The following is a 13,182-nucleotide window of genomic DNA, read 5'->3' as shown; positions in this document are numbered from 1 at the left end:
CCTCTATCTATGCTAATATTACTTTCTCCCCCAACGTGGGCTCTTTGGTAGGATGCTGCACTTTAGCTACTAAACTCCAAATGCATTAGAGATATTAGAAACTGCAGATGCTGGAGAATCTGAGAAAACAAGGCGTAGAGCTGGATGAACACTGCAGATCAAGCAGCAGAGGAGCAGGAAGCTGACGTTTAAATAGGCCTGAAACATCAGCTTTCCTGCGCCTCTGCTGCCTGGCCTGCTGTGTTCATCCAGCTCTACATCTTTGTTATCTCTTGTGCTTCAATGAGCTGAGATCCCATTTGAGGTATTGTGCACAGCACTAGTCATTTCCTTCAAGGAAGAATGTTCATGCTGCAGAGGCCTTTGGGCAAGGTTTAACTGAAAAATGATCAGAATGGACCTTCCTCCTTGAGGAAATGTTGAACAGATTAGGCTTGTTCAGAAAAGTAAGAGGTGACTTGATTGAAACGTCTGAAATCCTGAGAGGTCTTGATAGGATAGGCGTGGAAGGATGTTTGCTCCTATAGGAGAATGACACCTAGGGCCTAGAATGTTGAAAAATAGGTGCTGCCCAAGTAAAATTGAGATGAGGTGAAATATTTCTGATAATGGGTCTTTGAATCTTTGGAACTCTACCTGAAAAGTGATGCAAGCAGCTTTTAAGTAGCTTTATAGCAGAGGTGGATAGATTATTGAAAGTGGAGGGATTAAAAAGTCATCAGCATTGGTGAGAATGTGGATTTGATGTTCAGATCTGATCTGCCATGTTCTTATTAAATAGTGAAACAAGCTAGGGATTGAATGGTCTGCCCCTATGTTCATGGCCCCTGTATCCAAAACCTTAGATTGAGTTCCCTAGTCCTTTATACCATTAACTAATTGGAAGAGCTTTTCCTTTGTCTATTGCCCACTTCATAATTATACACTTCTACAAAATCTTCCCTTTGTTGTCCTTTGATCCAAGGAGAACATCAGTCTTTCTGCCATTTAGCCTCTTGTCTGTTCCATCACTCATTTGAGGTCAGGGATAATCTGGTGATTCTCATCTTCAATTTCCTGCCTTTTCCCTGTAACTTCTGATTTACCTACTGATTTAAAAATCAATCTGTCTTGGGCTTGAATGTACTTAGTGACCCAGTCTCTATAGCCCTCCTTGTTAAAGAACTCTCAAATTTGCTACCCTTTGACAAATAAAAATCATCATCCTAAGTTTGTAACTAAGCCCTGATCTCCATCAATAACTTTCACTTCCTAAGCGAGGTGGCTAGAACTGCATGCAGTACTCTAGTTGTAACTATTAAACATCTTGGTGGGAGGAGTGGTTCTAATCTGAGGAATAAATAATAGCCTATACATTGGCAACATGACTCTACTCCCCTTAAGTTAGTTCCACTGGATTGTTTACCAAGGCAGGAAGCTTGAGCTTTGTCACCAGCCTCCCCTTGGGGTCATATGATTCAAGCCAATGGATATTATTGGCCTGATCATAATACAATGGACTGTTATGACCTGCTTGAGAGAGTCTGCTGTTTCTCTAGCCTCTGTACTCTCAAGGTTGTGATAAAAGTTAATGAACTCTCAAAGTCCCTTATCTGCTGAATCATGTTAATAGAAAACACTGACCTGGTCCCAAGAAGAGCTACTATTTATTACAAATAAATTGTCATAAATAAATAGCTATGAATTATCAATTTCTGGCTATATTAGTTAAAACTTTTACCTCCTTTTTAAAACTCTTACACGTGCAGACTTTGGTTTTATAATGCAGGGGAAGCACCACTCCATAGCGCCAATGTGCAGAGTTTGTTAAGAATGGTCATTTGCTTACAAAGACGCTCTGTCCTTCAATCTTCCCGTCCGTGTTATTTTGAATCTTTGCAGGAGGCACAGTGTAATTCAAACTTAGTAGTAAGTATTTTAGTTCTTGTTTAAACACACTAGTTTACAACAGCAGGTGGGAGAAAATAACTGGCTTGCTTCGGGGATAACCAGGTGTAGAGCTGGATGAACACAGCGGGCCAAGCAGCATCAGAGGAGCAGGAAGGTTGACGTTTCGGGCCTAGATCCTCCTCCAGAAATGGGGGAGGGGAAGGGGTTTCTGAAATAAATAGGGAGAGAGGGGGAGGTGGATACAGGAGAAGATGGGTGGAGAGAATACAGACAGGCCAAAAAGGTGGGGATGAGCCAGTAAAGGTGAGTGTAGGTGGGGAGTTAGGGAGGAGATAGGTCAGTCCAGGGAGAGATTTTGAAAGACTGCTTTTTAGAACACCTACGCTTGGTTTTGCACTAAACAACTGCACCTCCCATTCCTCAGACGACATAGCCATCCTGGGCCTCCTGCAGTGCCACAACGATGCTACCCGAAGGTTGCAGAAACAGCAACTCATATTCCGCTTGGGAACCCTGCAGCCCAATGGTATCAACGTGGACTTCACAAGCTTCAAAATCTCCCCTTCCCCTACCGCAACCCAAAACCAGCCCAGCTCGTCCCTACCTCCCTAACCTGTCCTTCCTCCCGCCTATCCCCTCTCTCACCTCAAGCCCTACCCTCATCTCCTACTTACTAACCTCATCCCACCCCCATGACCTGTCTGTCCTCCCTGGACTGACCTATCTCCTTCCTAAATCCCCACCTACACTCACCTTTACTGGCTCCATCCCTGCCTCTTTGACCTGTCTGTCTCCTGTCCACCTACCTTCTCCTGTACTTATCTCCTATTCACCTCCCCCTCTCTTCCTGTTTATTTCAGAGCCCCGTTCCCCCCCTCCATTTTCTGAAGAAGGGTGTAGGCTGGAAATGTCAGCCTTCCTGCTCTTCCGATGCTGCTTTGCCTGATGTGTTCATCCAGCTCTACACCTTGTTATCTCAGATTCTCCAGTATCTGCAGTTTCTATTATCTCTAGCTTGATTCAGGTTTTATTTTTATAGCAGACAAAGATGGTCACACACATCACCTATCCTTCCAGCAGTGCAAAGGCTTCTCAATGACTCATTCACACCACAAGCTGTCTAGTTACCTAGGAAACAATTCGAATTGCCACCAAGCTGATGGTCTTTGTCATTTATGTCATAATTGCACACATCAATCAGCTACCTGTTGCTAGCCAAATTGCAGTTTGCGCATATGCCCTGCTGCCAGCTTGTTTACAACAGTGCCCCACCCCCCTCCACTCACCCAACCAGTGCTCGAAGAAAGCAGCAGCACAAACAGGGCTTACAATACAGTAATACTTTCCACAGTTTCTATCATGTATATCCTCACAAGATATGTGACAAACAAATAACAAAACACCACACTTGCATTTATTCATTCATCCTTCCTCTGCAATCACTATGACTTCCAGAAATGTGAATACTCTTACAATTAAATGGATGAAGTAACTGAATAATCTTACATTTAGAGTTTTAAACTTTTCAATGAGTGCTAATGGATTATGGTCATAAGCTGTGAAAATGATAGTTTGGAGCTCCAAAGGAACATTGACAAGTTGGTGGAGTGGGCAGATGAGATGTGATGGAGAGAAATGTGAGATGAAGCACTTTAGTTGGAAGATCATTGAAAAATGATATAAAGTAAGGGGTGCAATTCTAAAAGGGGTACAAGAGCAGAGAGACCTGAATGTGCCTGTGGAAAGATCATCAAAGATGGCTGGACAGATGGAGAGAGCAGTTGAGAAAACAAACAATGTTCTCAGCTTTTTTAATTAGGGCATAGAGTGCATCAGCAAGATGATGATGTTGAACTAGTATAAGATGTTTGTTAGACCTGGTGGACATTTGCGCATTGGAGAAAGTACAGAAGTGATTTACTCGAATGCTTCCAGAAATGAGAAAGTCGAATTTTGCAGATAGATTTAAGAAATTGGGACTGTTCACCTTGAAGAGAAGGCTGAGAGGAGATTTGATAGAGCTTTTCAAAATTTCAGGGCTTTTCAGGCTGGACAGACTAGATATGGAGAAGCTGTTCCTGCTCATGAAAGAGAAAGGAATGCAAGGGCATAGATTTAATTAATGTGAAAATGAAGCAGGGTAATTTGAGGAAAAAAACTTTTCATGCAGCAAATAATTAGAATACGGAAATGTGGTGGAAGCCGGTTCAGTTGAGGCATTCAAAGGGTCATTGGGTGTTTATTTAAATAGAAATGGTGTGCAGGAATATGGAGAAAAGGCAGGAAGTTTGCACTGGATAATAGAGCCAGTGCCAGTGGCCTCCTTATGCACCTTGATGATTCTGTGTGGATTAATGTTCCTTTGTTACCATGTTAAATAAAGACTTCAAAGTATTGAAGAGTCATGAATAATCCCCAAGTACTTATTCTACAGTAGAGCACTTCCTCTGATACTGGTTTAGTTTCATAGACCAATATCAAGAGTGGCAACGTCACTATGTTTATTAAGATTACTTCCAACTTCTCAAAAGTGGCCTAGCATTCCACTGACTAAACCGCCTTTACTTATTTCCTTCACAAATTTGTTAAAGTTATAGCTCTTGTACTGAAATTATGCACAGATAACCAGTAACGTCTTTACATTCCTAAAAACCCCATGATTTCTTGTTTAGTGTTAGGAATTGACAAGGTGAATCCTAGCTACTTTGGCTGGGTTCAATCAAGTAAATTTCCAACAAGTATTGAGCCTTTGTTTTCACATAAATTTGTTTTGTGGGCTTAACCAATGAGGCTGCTGTTCTGTCAGTTCTGATTCTTTCAGGTTCATGTCATTCCTATCTCTTGTAGTACATCCCGGTTTACCATTACATTTCAGCTTAAACTTCCTAAGTAATCTTAAAAGAGCCTTCTTTTAAAATTCACTCATGGCATGTGTGTTGTTGGCTGGCCAGCATTTGTTGTCAGTCCCTAGTTGCCCTTGCGAAGGTGGTGGTGAACTGCCTTCTTGAACCGCTGTGGTCCACCCGCAGTAGGTAGACCAACACTGCATGTCAGAAGGGAATTTCAGGATTTTGACCCCATAAGCGTGAAGAAATAGTGATACATTTCTGAGCCAGGATGGTGAGTGGCTTGGAGAGGTGGTGGGGTTCCCACGTATCTGCTGCCCTTGTCCTTCTAGATGGAATGGTCGTGGGTTTAGAAGGCACTGTCTGAGGATCTTTGGTGAGTTTCTGCATTGTATCTTGTAGATTGTTGCTACTGAGCATCAGTAGGGGAGGGATTGGAAGCTTGTGGATGTGGTGCCATCAAGCGGGCTGCTTTCTTCTGGTTAGTTTTGATTGTTGTTGGAGCTGCAGCTGTCCAGGCAATTGGGGAGTATTCCATCACATTCCTGTCTTGTGCCTTGTAGATGATGGACAGGTTTTAGGGAGTCAGGAGATGAGTTAATTCCTATAGTATTCCTAGCATCTGACCTGTTCTTGTAGCTGCTGTGTTTATGTGGCAAGTCCAATTAAGTTTCTGGTCAATGGTAACCCTAAGGATGTTGATGGTCAGTTGGTTTAGTAATGGTAACACCATTAAATGTCAAGGGGCCGTAGTTAGATTGTCTCATATTGGAAATGATCATAGCCTGGCATTTGTATAGTGCAAATGTTACTTGTCACTTGTCAGCTCAAGCCTGGATATTGTCTAGATCTTATTGCATTGGAACATGCACCACCATAGTATCTGAGGAGTCACAAAAGGTGCTGAATATTACGTAATCATTGGCAAAAATCCCCACTTCTGATCTTATGATGGATGGAAGGTCATTGATGAATCAGCTGAAGATGGTTGAACCTAGGACACTATTCTGAGGACCTTCCATTTCCTTCCTTTAAATATGAAAACACAGTTTCTAACTGTCTAAGGATTTCTGCATTGCCTAATCAAATTGGGTTCACTTTGGTTAACTGCCTACCCCTGCTTTCACCCCATTGTATTTTTTATTCATTCAAGGGAAGTTTGCATCCCACTGGCTAGGCTAGAATTTATTGTCCATCCCTAATTGACTAGAGGGTAGTTAAGGGTCAACCATACTGGTGTTAGGCTTGTCTCTGTCATCCCCCACCATTCTTTCCATCTGCCATACTTGCTCCTCTTTATCCTCTTTTCGATGATACTGTTTCAACATGTTTATGTGAAATAAGGTAATTCTTCTTCCTACAAGCAGGAGTAGCTATCAGATAAAGTCACCTTCAATACCTTTTCATGACCATTTCACATTCAGAGGCTCATCTTGTAAAGGCAATAATATGAATATCTCATCTGCCAATTCAAATATTCTTTTGGACAATGTTTATTGGCCCGTTCTTTCATTTTCATTTTCAAATGCTACTGTCCTGGGTCTTTCTAAGATTGAGGATTTGACTTTTTGTCTCAAGGATTTCTTCCTAATCCATTTGTATATACTTTCATAGCTGTAAATCAATTCGGACAGCGTAAACCCAGAAGACTTATTTGGGGAATCTCTGGTAACAAACAGTAAGAAATTTAGTCCTTGCCCCAATCCATGATAGTATGCTTCAATCATAGTTTTGGGAGTCTGATGACATCTCTTCAAATTCCCACATTTGCAAATGGTAAGCAATTGACTTAAATTGTTTTATACCCAAACTGCTGATGACTTTATGTACCATTCATGGGCGTAAATATGGTACCAGTCATGAAAAACATAAGTTTCTGAAGGCAGAATAAATAAAATGTGTATGACTTGATAAATTTCGTCTTTCTCATCAAAGTCGAAATAAATCCCTTTCCAAGGATGGTCATTTGAAGAGTCTACAAAATGTAAGCACACTACAGTTAATAGGGAAAAGTGTGTAGCTGTTTTGAATATAAATATATTTTAATAGCATCAGCTGTTCAAGCCATCCCTCCAGGCGTTGGCTGTGTGTGGTATATCCGTGCAATCACACTTGGTACCTTAGCACTTCTGTCCATAGTCTGTGGACAGAATGGCAGCCACAAGACGCCAGCAAACTATCTGCACCTGGTTTAAATTTGAAGGTTGTTTTACATGATGTCAGGGTACTATTGTGAGCAACCTAAAGGTCACAGCAGCATTCATTGTAAGAAAGGAGGCTTTCCATTTCTAGAATTCTTCTTGCTTTATTGTAGTGAAGCTATAAAACCAAAGAATATGATTAATGGTTTCAGCACTTCAGATCTTTAAAAAATATCCTTTTATAATCCCTGCCAAGATGACACTGAAGGGCTATGACACTCATTAACCCTTTCAGTGATGTATCATGCAGGATTCTAATTAAAGTCTGATGCAAAAAATGATCCTCCTAATATTCAAATATTGGAATAATTGTAATTGGCTAAGTTACAGATGTTTACAATAATCGTACTTTACGAAACAAGGCAACTTATGTTGAGGTTGTAATTAAAACTTGCAACGTATCTTGACAGTAAGGATGCAACCACACAAATTTGAGATCATACTCAGATTTAAGACTTACAAAGTTATACAACAATCGATTGCGTTGCACTTCTTCAAGTGATCAGTCAGATTTTGCTTGGCGACACAGACTCCTAAGTACAACCATCCATAGAAATTGATCCAATTCATATATTGTAGCCGTTTTTTTAAGTAAATAGTATAATTCCACCTTCTTATTTGCTCTCAGCAGACAGATTTAGATTTAGATTTAGTTTATCAAAATAATGCCCTTTCTGGTCAGTACAGAAAAAGGTGGGGAAAGGTACCAAATAAACATTCCAGTACATGGATCAAGTATTGAATACTAACATATTTTGAAACATGTTACATTTTGCTTTATTGCAAGATGTTATAAATGTGGCTGAAAATAAAGTACCAAAGATTACTGTGTAAAATAAAAGACATTTCCATTGCCCAGTGATTGCCTCTGATTGAGAATTTCTCAGTTTGGTTTATGTCCAAGGCACAAAAAGGCTACAAGCAATAGGAAATGTAACTTTATATTTTTCATATTTCATACACATTTGCCCATGTAATATTCATGTGGAGCTTCCAGTTAAGTTTGGTTGACTATTGATGCACAGCTTAATGTGTTGTTTTGATCAGATAGTCTCTAACATGTTTAATTGTAAGCTGCTGTAGCTAGTCAAACTCCCTCTGTCACAGTTTGACCACATGTGAAACCTGAAACTGAAACACCCACCCCTGGGAGCGGTGAACTTGGTAAGTAAAAGGAATGCAGAGAACTGCTATAAAACATTTCAGGCTGCTGAGGATACATCCAAACTAACCTGTAACAATTTATAAGAAGGGAATACTATAAATTATTTATGCAAGAACCTTAAAAAAAGTTTGTATTTGGATCAGACCTACTAATAAGGGTTTACAACAGCAAACCTATCATTGGAAAAGCAGACAACACTCAAATCAGTACAGAATATTTAATTTGAAATATAATGCAAGAGAATTTTTTTAGTATTTTAAGGGGTTAAATCAGTACCATATTTTACTTCCCGATTAGTAGAAATGGAATATAAGCTACATAACAGTAAACTGAAATACCTGCACGGTCGTGATGCAGATTTAATCTGCAGCAGTGTTTCAAAATATGGAATGTGAGGCTCTCATTCAGAAGAATTGGTGGCCTGTGGCATTATTGAAACTGATTTTTGTTTGTGCTTGTGTAGTGACTTAGTCAAAAACAATCAATTGAATTAGGTTTTTGCGACCCTGGAGCATGGATGTTGTCTCCACTGAATTACATCAGAAGGAGATTCCTTCTGGTACATAATATGCATTGTCACAAGCCAGTGCCATTCAGCTAGTTAGTATTATCAGAAGTAGCATGACAATAGGGCATCATAGAATAATGTGTGAATTGAGACAGAAAATGAAAAAATATCAAATAACTTACTAACTAGCTCCTAACTGCAATGATATTGCTCAAAGGCTCAGTGTGAGCATAATTAGTCACTCTGTACCCCACTTCTATTTCTTCCATGAGCCTTTTATATCATGACTCGATTTTGTTTTCTGTTATTCATGGCTGGCAGCAAGGCCTGCATTTATTTCCAACCTCCAGTTGCCCTGGGGGAGGTGCAAGCTGTGCTGTTGGGAGGATGTCCACAGGGTTTTGACTCTGAGACGATGAAAACATTGAAGTATATTTCTAAGTCAGAATGGTGTGTCACTTGGAGGTCAGGTGCTCCCATATGCCAGCTGTCTTTGTCCTTCTAGCTGGCAGAGGCCTCAGGCTTGGGAAATGCTGTCAAGGGCTTTTGGTGAATTCCTGACACTATGGCATTGGTGCACCAGTGGTGGAAGTTGTGAATGCTTAACAGAGTTAATGTGGTGTAAATCAAATGGATTCTTTGACTTGTGGTGTGTCAAGGTTCTTGAGGGTTATTAGAGCTGAACTAATTCATCAGGCTCTTGGCTTTCTCTTTCAGATAGCAGACAGCTTGGGAAGGCAGGTGAGTTACTTGTTGCAGAATTGCCAGCTGCTGACCTGTTCTTGTAGCTGCATTATTTATTTGTTTAGAATTAGAATTATATTTTTATTTTCACGTGTACTCAAGTACAGAGATAAAGGAGTACAGCAAAAAGTGGACAAAGTTGCCGTTCTCCAGTGCCATATTAAATACAGAAAGCCAAAGAATTTTAATAAAACCATCTTAGATACGAAGACCAAAACAACTAGAAAACTAGAATTAAAAAAAACAAAAGCAGAAATACAAGAAACAGAGTCAAGAAGAAAGGGAAATGTCTAGGTCTTATCTCCATAAGTAAGTGGGCCTTCCCAAAGCCACAAGTCTCTGCCTGCTGCCAACAATGCAGACATTGAGGCCTAGACATGGCCTGGAGCCTCCGCCAGTGTGCGAAATGCTCCTCCATCGATAACCTTGTACTAGCTGTTGCTGTCTCCCGGAACTCACTGTTTGATCACAAGAATAGCATCCATTGCAACCATTGGCGTCTCCTGGAACATGCTGCCTCTGCCTCATTGCTACCATCCAATCTCACTCTGGCTTATGTCCCACTGAGCCACCGCAAAATGTTTCAAAGCATAAGTTAAAGGAAAAAGAAAAAGAACAGAAGTAAAAGAAAAAGAAAAAGAAAAGAAAAGCAGATGGAAGTGAACAGGCCCGAGGCTCAGCAGCCCAAATGCTGCGCTGTTACTCTGCCACCATATGGAGTTTGGTCAATGGTGATCCCTGGATGTTGATGGAAAGAGAAATCGGTGATAGCAGTGCTTTTGAATATCACGGGGAGATGGTTAGTTCTGTTTTGGAGATGGCCATTACCTAGCACTTTAATGGCATGAATGTGGCTTGACATTCATCAGCCCAAGCTTGAATGTTGTGACAGTCTTGAAGCAGTCCCTGCCCACATGTAGCATTATGTGAGGAGCTGCAAATAATACAAAGTGTTTGTATTCATCAGCAAATGTCCTACTCTGACTTCATGATGGGCAAAGCTATTGATAAAATAATCTAAGTACAGGATGCAAACACAAATTCTAATCTAAAATAATTCATATCCTGTAGTTTAATGAGATGATTCTAATTCTTTGCATTGTTTTTTGTTTCAAAATATTTTCGAAACATTTATGATATATTGGAAAGGAGGGTTTTGTTCTGTTCAGAAAGTGCTTTTGTATTGTCTGGCAATGGTGTTCCAAAAATCTTTAGATAAATCCGAATGTGTACGGAATGTTAAAACTGAACAGCTAATGTGATGCAGCACCTTTGCCATGTAGGACAACAAGCTACTGGAACTTGGTGTCAGTTAAGTTCTGCCTGGCTTCTTCTGCCTGACACTGCGGTGTGCCAGCATAGTGAAGGTAATGTCCTCCTCTTTGTTGTGGAAGACAGCTGCTGCACTCCCAGCTCCTCAGCAGGCGTTACATTCCTCCTGTGTATGACTCAGACATGATGGATTATGCAGCATGTTCTGTCCAGGCTGTATTGCAAAGCACGCACACTGTTGCACCCACGCCACCCTTCAGACTGAACCAAACATTGGTACTTCAGCTTCAGCAGGCCCATGGATTGTTCCACCAGAAGAATGAAGACGGAGCTACATTGTATCTCTGCTCAGCCTCCGTCAGGGAGTTGCATTGTGAATCATCATTCATGATTGTAGAGGGTAGGCCATGTCTCATACTAACCACCACTGTTAGGCATCTGACCTTTGACAGTTTAGAACACTCCTACACAGAAACATGCAGAAATCCAACAAGGCAGGACTTGGAATATGTTTACATTGACATGTGATATAGGGGCCTTATTCCAATCAATGCAGCACAAGCTATGACCCACAAACACAGCCAGAGATTGCAATTGCTATTTGATTCTAATACCTTGACCCACCCCCAGCTCCACCATCACCGAGAAAGGCAGCATTGCGTATAAGATGTTGATGAATATTTACAAATCAGGGTGAAACAGATCATATCAGTGCCCTTGTGTAGCCTGTTAGACCTTAGATTGTCTTCGTCAATAGTGGTCCACATTTTAAGGTGGCCTGTGACCACTTCAGTTTCACGGAAATGATGATTTTCAATTTGTAATGACAAATGACATGGCCAAGATTGCTTCTGGCAAGGATTTCTATCCCACACAGTTGGGCACTGCATGCATTTCACAGGAATGTTGCTACAATTACAGATCACTGAAGGCTGTATTGTGTAATTAATTAATTACAGCCTGATTAATATAATTGCCCCTTGAATGGCCTCACATTACTGAGAAGCAGAAGCCACATGTTTAGATTGAAAGAAAACATTTACGCCACCCATTCCAGGCCTTAATGCAGTTATGTTCCATTTCCAACGTGCATTTATGAATTGTCTGAGAATGGAAGGCAATACAGGTCATGCTTGGCACAATGAGTTGCAGGCTCAGTCTGGTAATCAAGCTTCATCCCCACCCCAAAGCTTCATACTTCTTTCTTCCTTGCAGTCTCTTCCAAGCCCATCAGGACTGAGCTTCCAATGTTCCCAAACACGTGTTTGAATTATAACTTTATCTCCTAAAATTACCTGAGCCCTGGGCCTACATTTCCAACCATCATGCTGCATTGTTCCCATGTCAAAGCCAGGATGGCAGTGACTGTCAATGATGCCCCCTTCTGTGGCAATCCATGTCCTCTGGTGCACTATTGTCTCCCTCTCTCCCGTAAGTTGAGTTTTCTCTTTCACAATTATTGTCCCTCTCATCTGAGAAAGCTGCCTCCAGTCCCCAGAATTGAGTTCCCAGATTGTCTATCACGGAAGTAGCCCAGGATAAACCCTTTGACTTTCACTGAATCGACATCCAGGACTGACTGTGACCCACCCCCCGGATAAATTGGACAGACTGCCCCAAAAGCTGAGTGAGCAGACCCCTGACTGAGCTGTGTACAGCTCCCTGAACAATTCACCACAACTGCCCAGACTGGCTGCATTGAACCTGCAGGACTGACCGTAGGCAACCCTTCGAGCTGTAATGATACAGACTCGCCGACACTGACCGTTCCAAGCAGCATCCCACTAATGTTTTTTCCTTTTGTGAAGATCGAGCACTGCAAGACTTCCTGAAATTGCTTTGAACAGTATCAGCCCACAAATCGACATGCATGGATCCTCAAAGCACAACCTAAAGGAGCATTGGACCCAGGCAGCCGACAGACTGTGCCCAAGTCCCTGGACTGATATGAGGTGCAGCCTTTGGTTGGCTGTGCAGGGACCTCCCTGATCTAAGGCTGTAGAGACCGTATCTTTCCATGTTTCTATATTTTTAGACTTTGGACTGAAATAGGAACAAAACTATGATGGAAACCAAGGATTGTTGCATTTTTTAAAAGCGAGTTACCTAGCCCTCATTGTACACTTTTTACACTGCTATTTGTTCAAGTAATGATAGAAGTTTGAACAACTTCAACAAAAACAGAAATAGCTGACAAAACTCAGCAAGTCTGGCAGTATCTTTGGAGAGAGAGCAGAGTTAATGTTTTGGGTTCCATGATGCTTCTTCAAAATGGGATAGTGAAAACTAAGTTTGCTGATGAGTTGGAGCCAAAGGATGTGTACAAGTGGAACTTTGGCTGATAACAAGCTGATTAGTCTGCAAACTATTAGTGAATTAGTAACAAAGGCTTTATGCCTGCCCCCAATTATGGGATTGGCTTCTAGGGAGCTGAACAAATTGGGGGTATGAATCTTTGATTTGAAGTCATCAGACATCTAGAGGAGAAGGAACTATTTTTGATCTGCAATAAAAAAAGCATCTGGAAGTCTGAAAATAGCCAGTATATTTTTCCTT

Source organism: Stegostoma tigrinum, chromosome 10, assembly GCF_030684315.1.
Source record: "Stegostoma tigrinum isolate sSteTig4 chromosome 10, sSteTig4.hap1, whole genome shotgun sequence".
Lineage (NCBI taxonomy): Eukaryota > Metazoa > Chordata > Chondrichthyes > Orectolobiformes > Stegostomatidae > Stegostoma > Stegostoma tigrinum.
The sequence above is the reverse complement of the archived record's forward strand: the minus strand, read 5'-3'. Positions refer to the sequence as shown.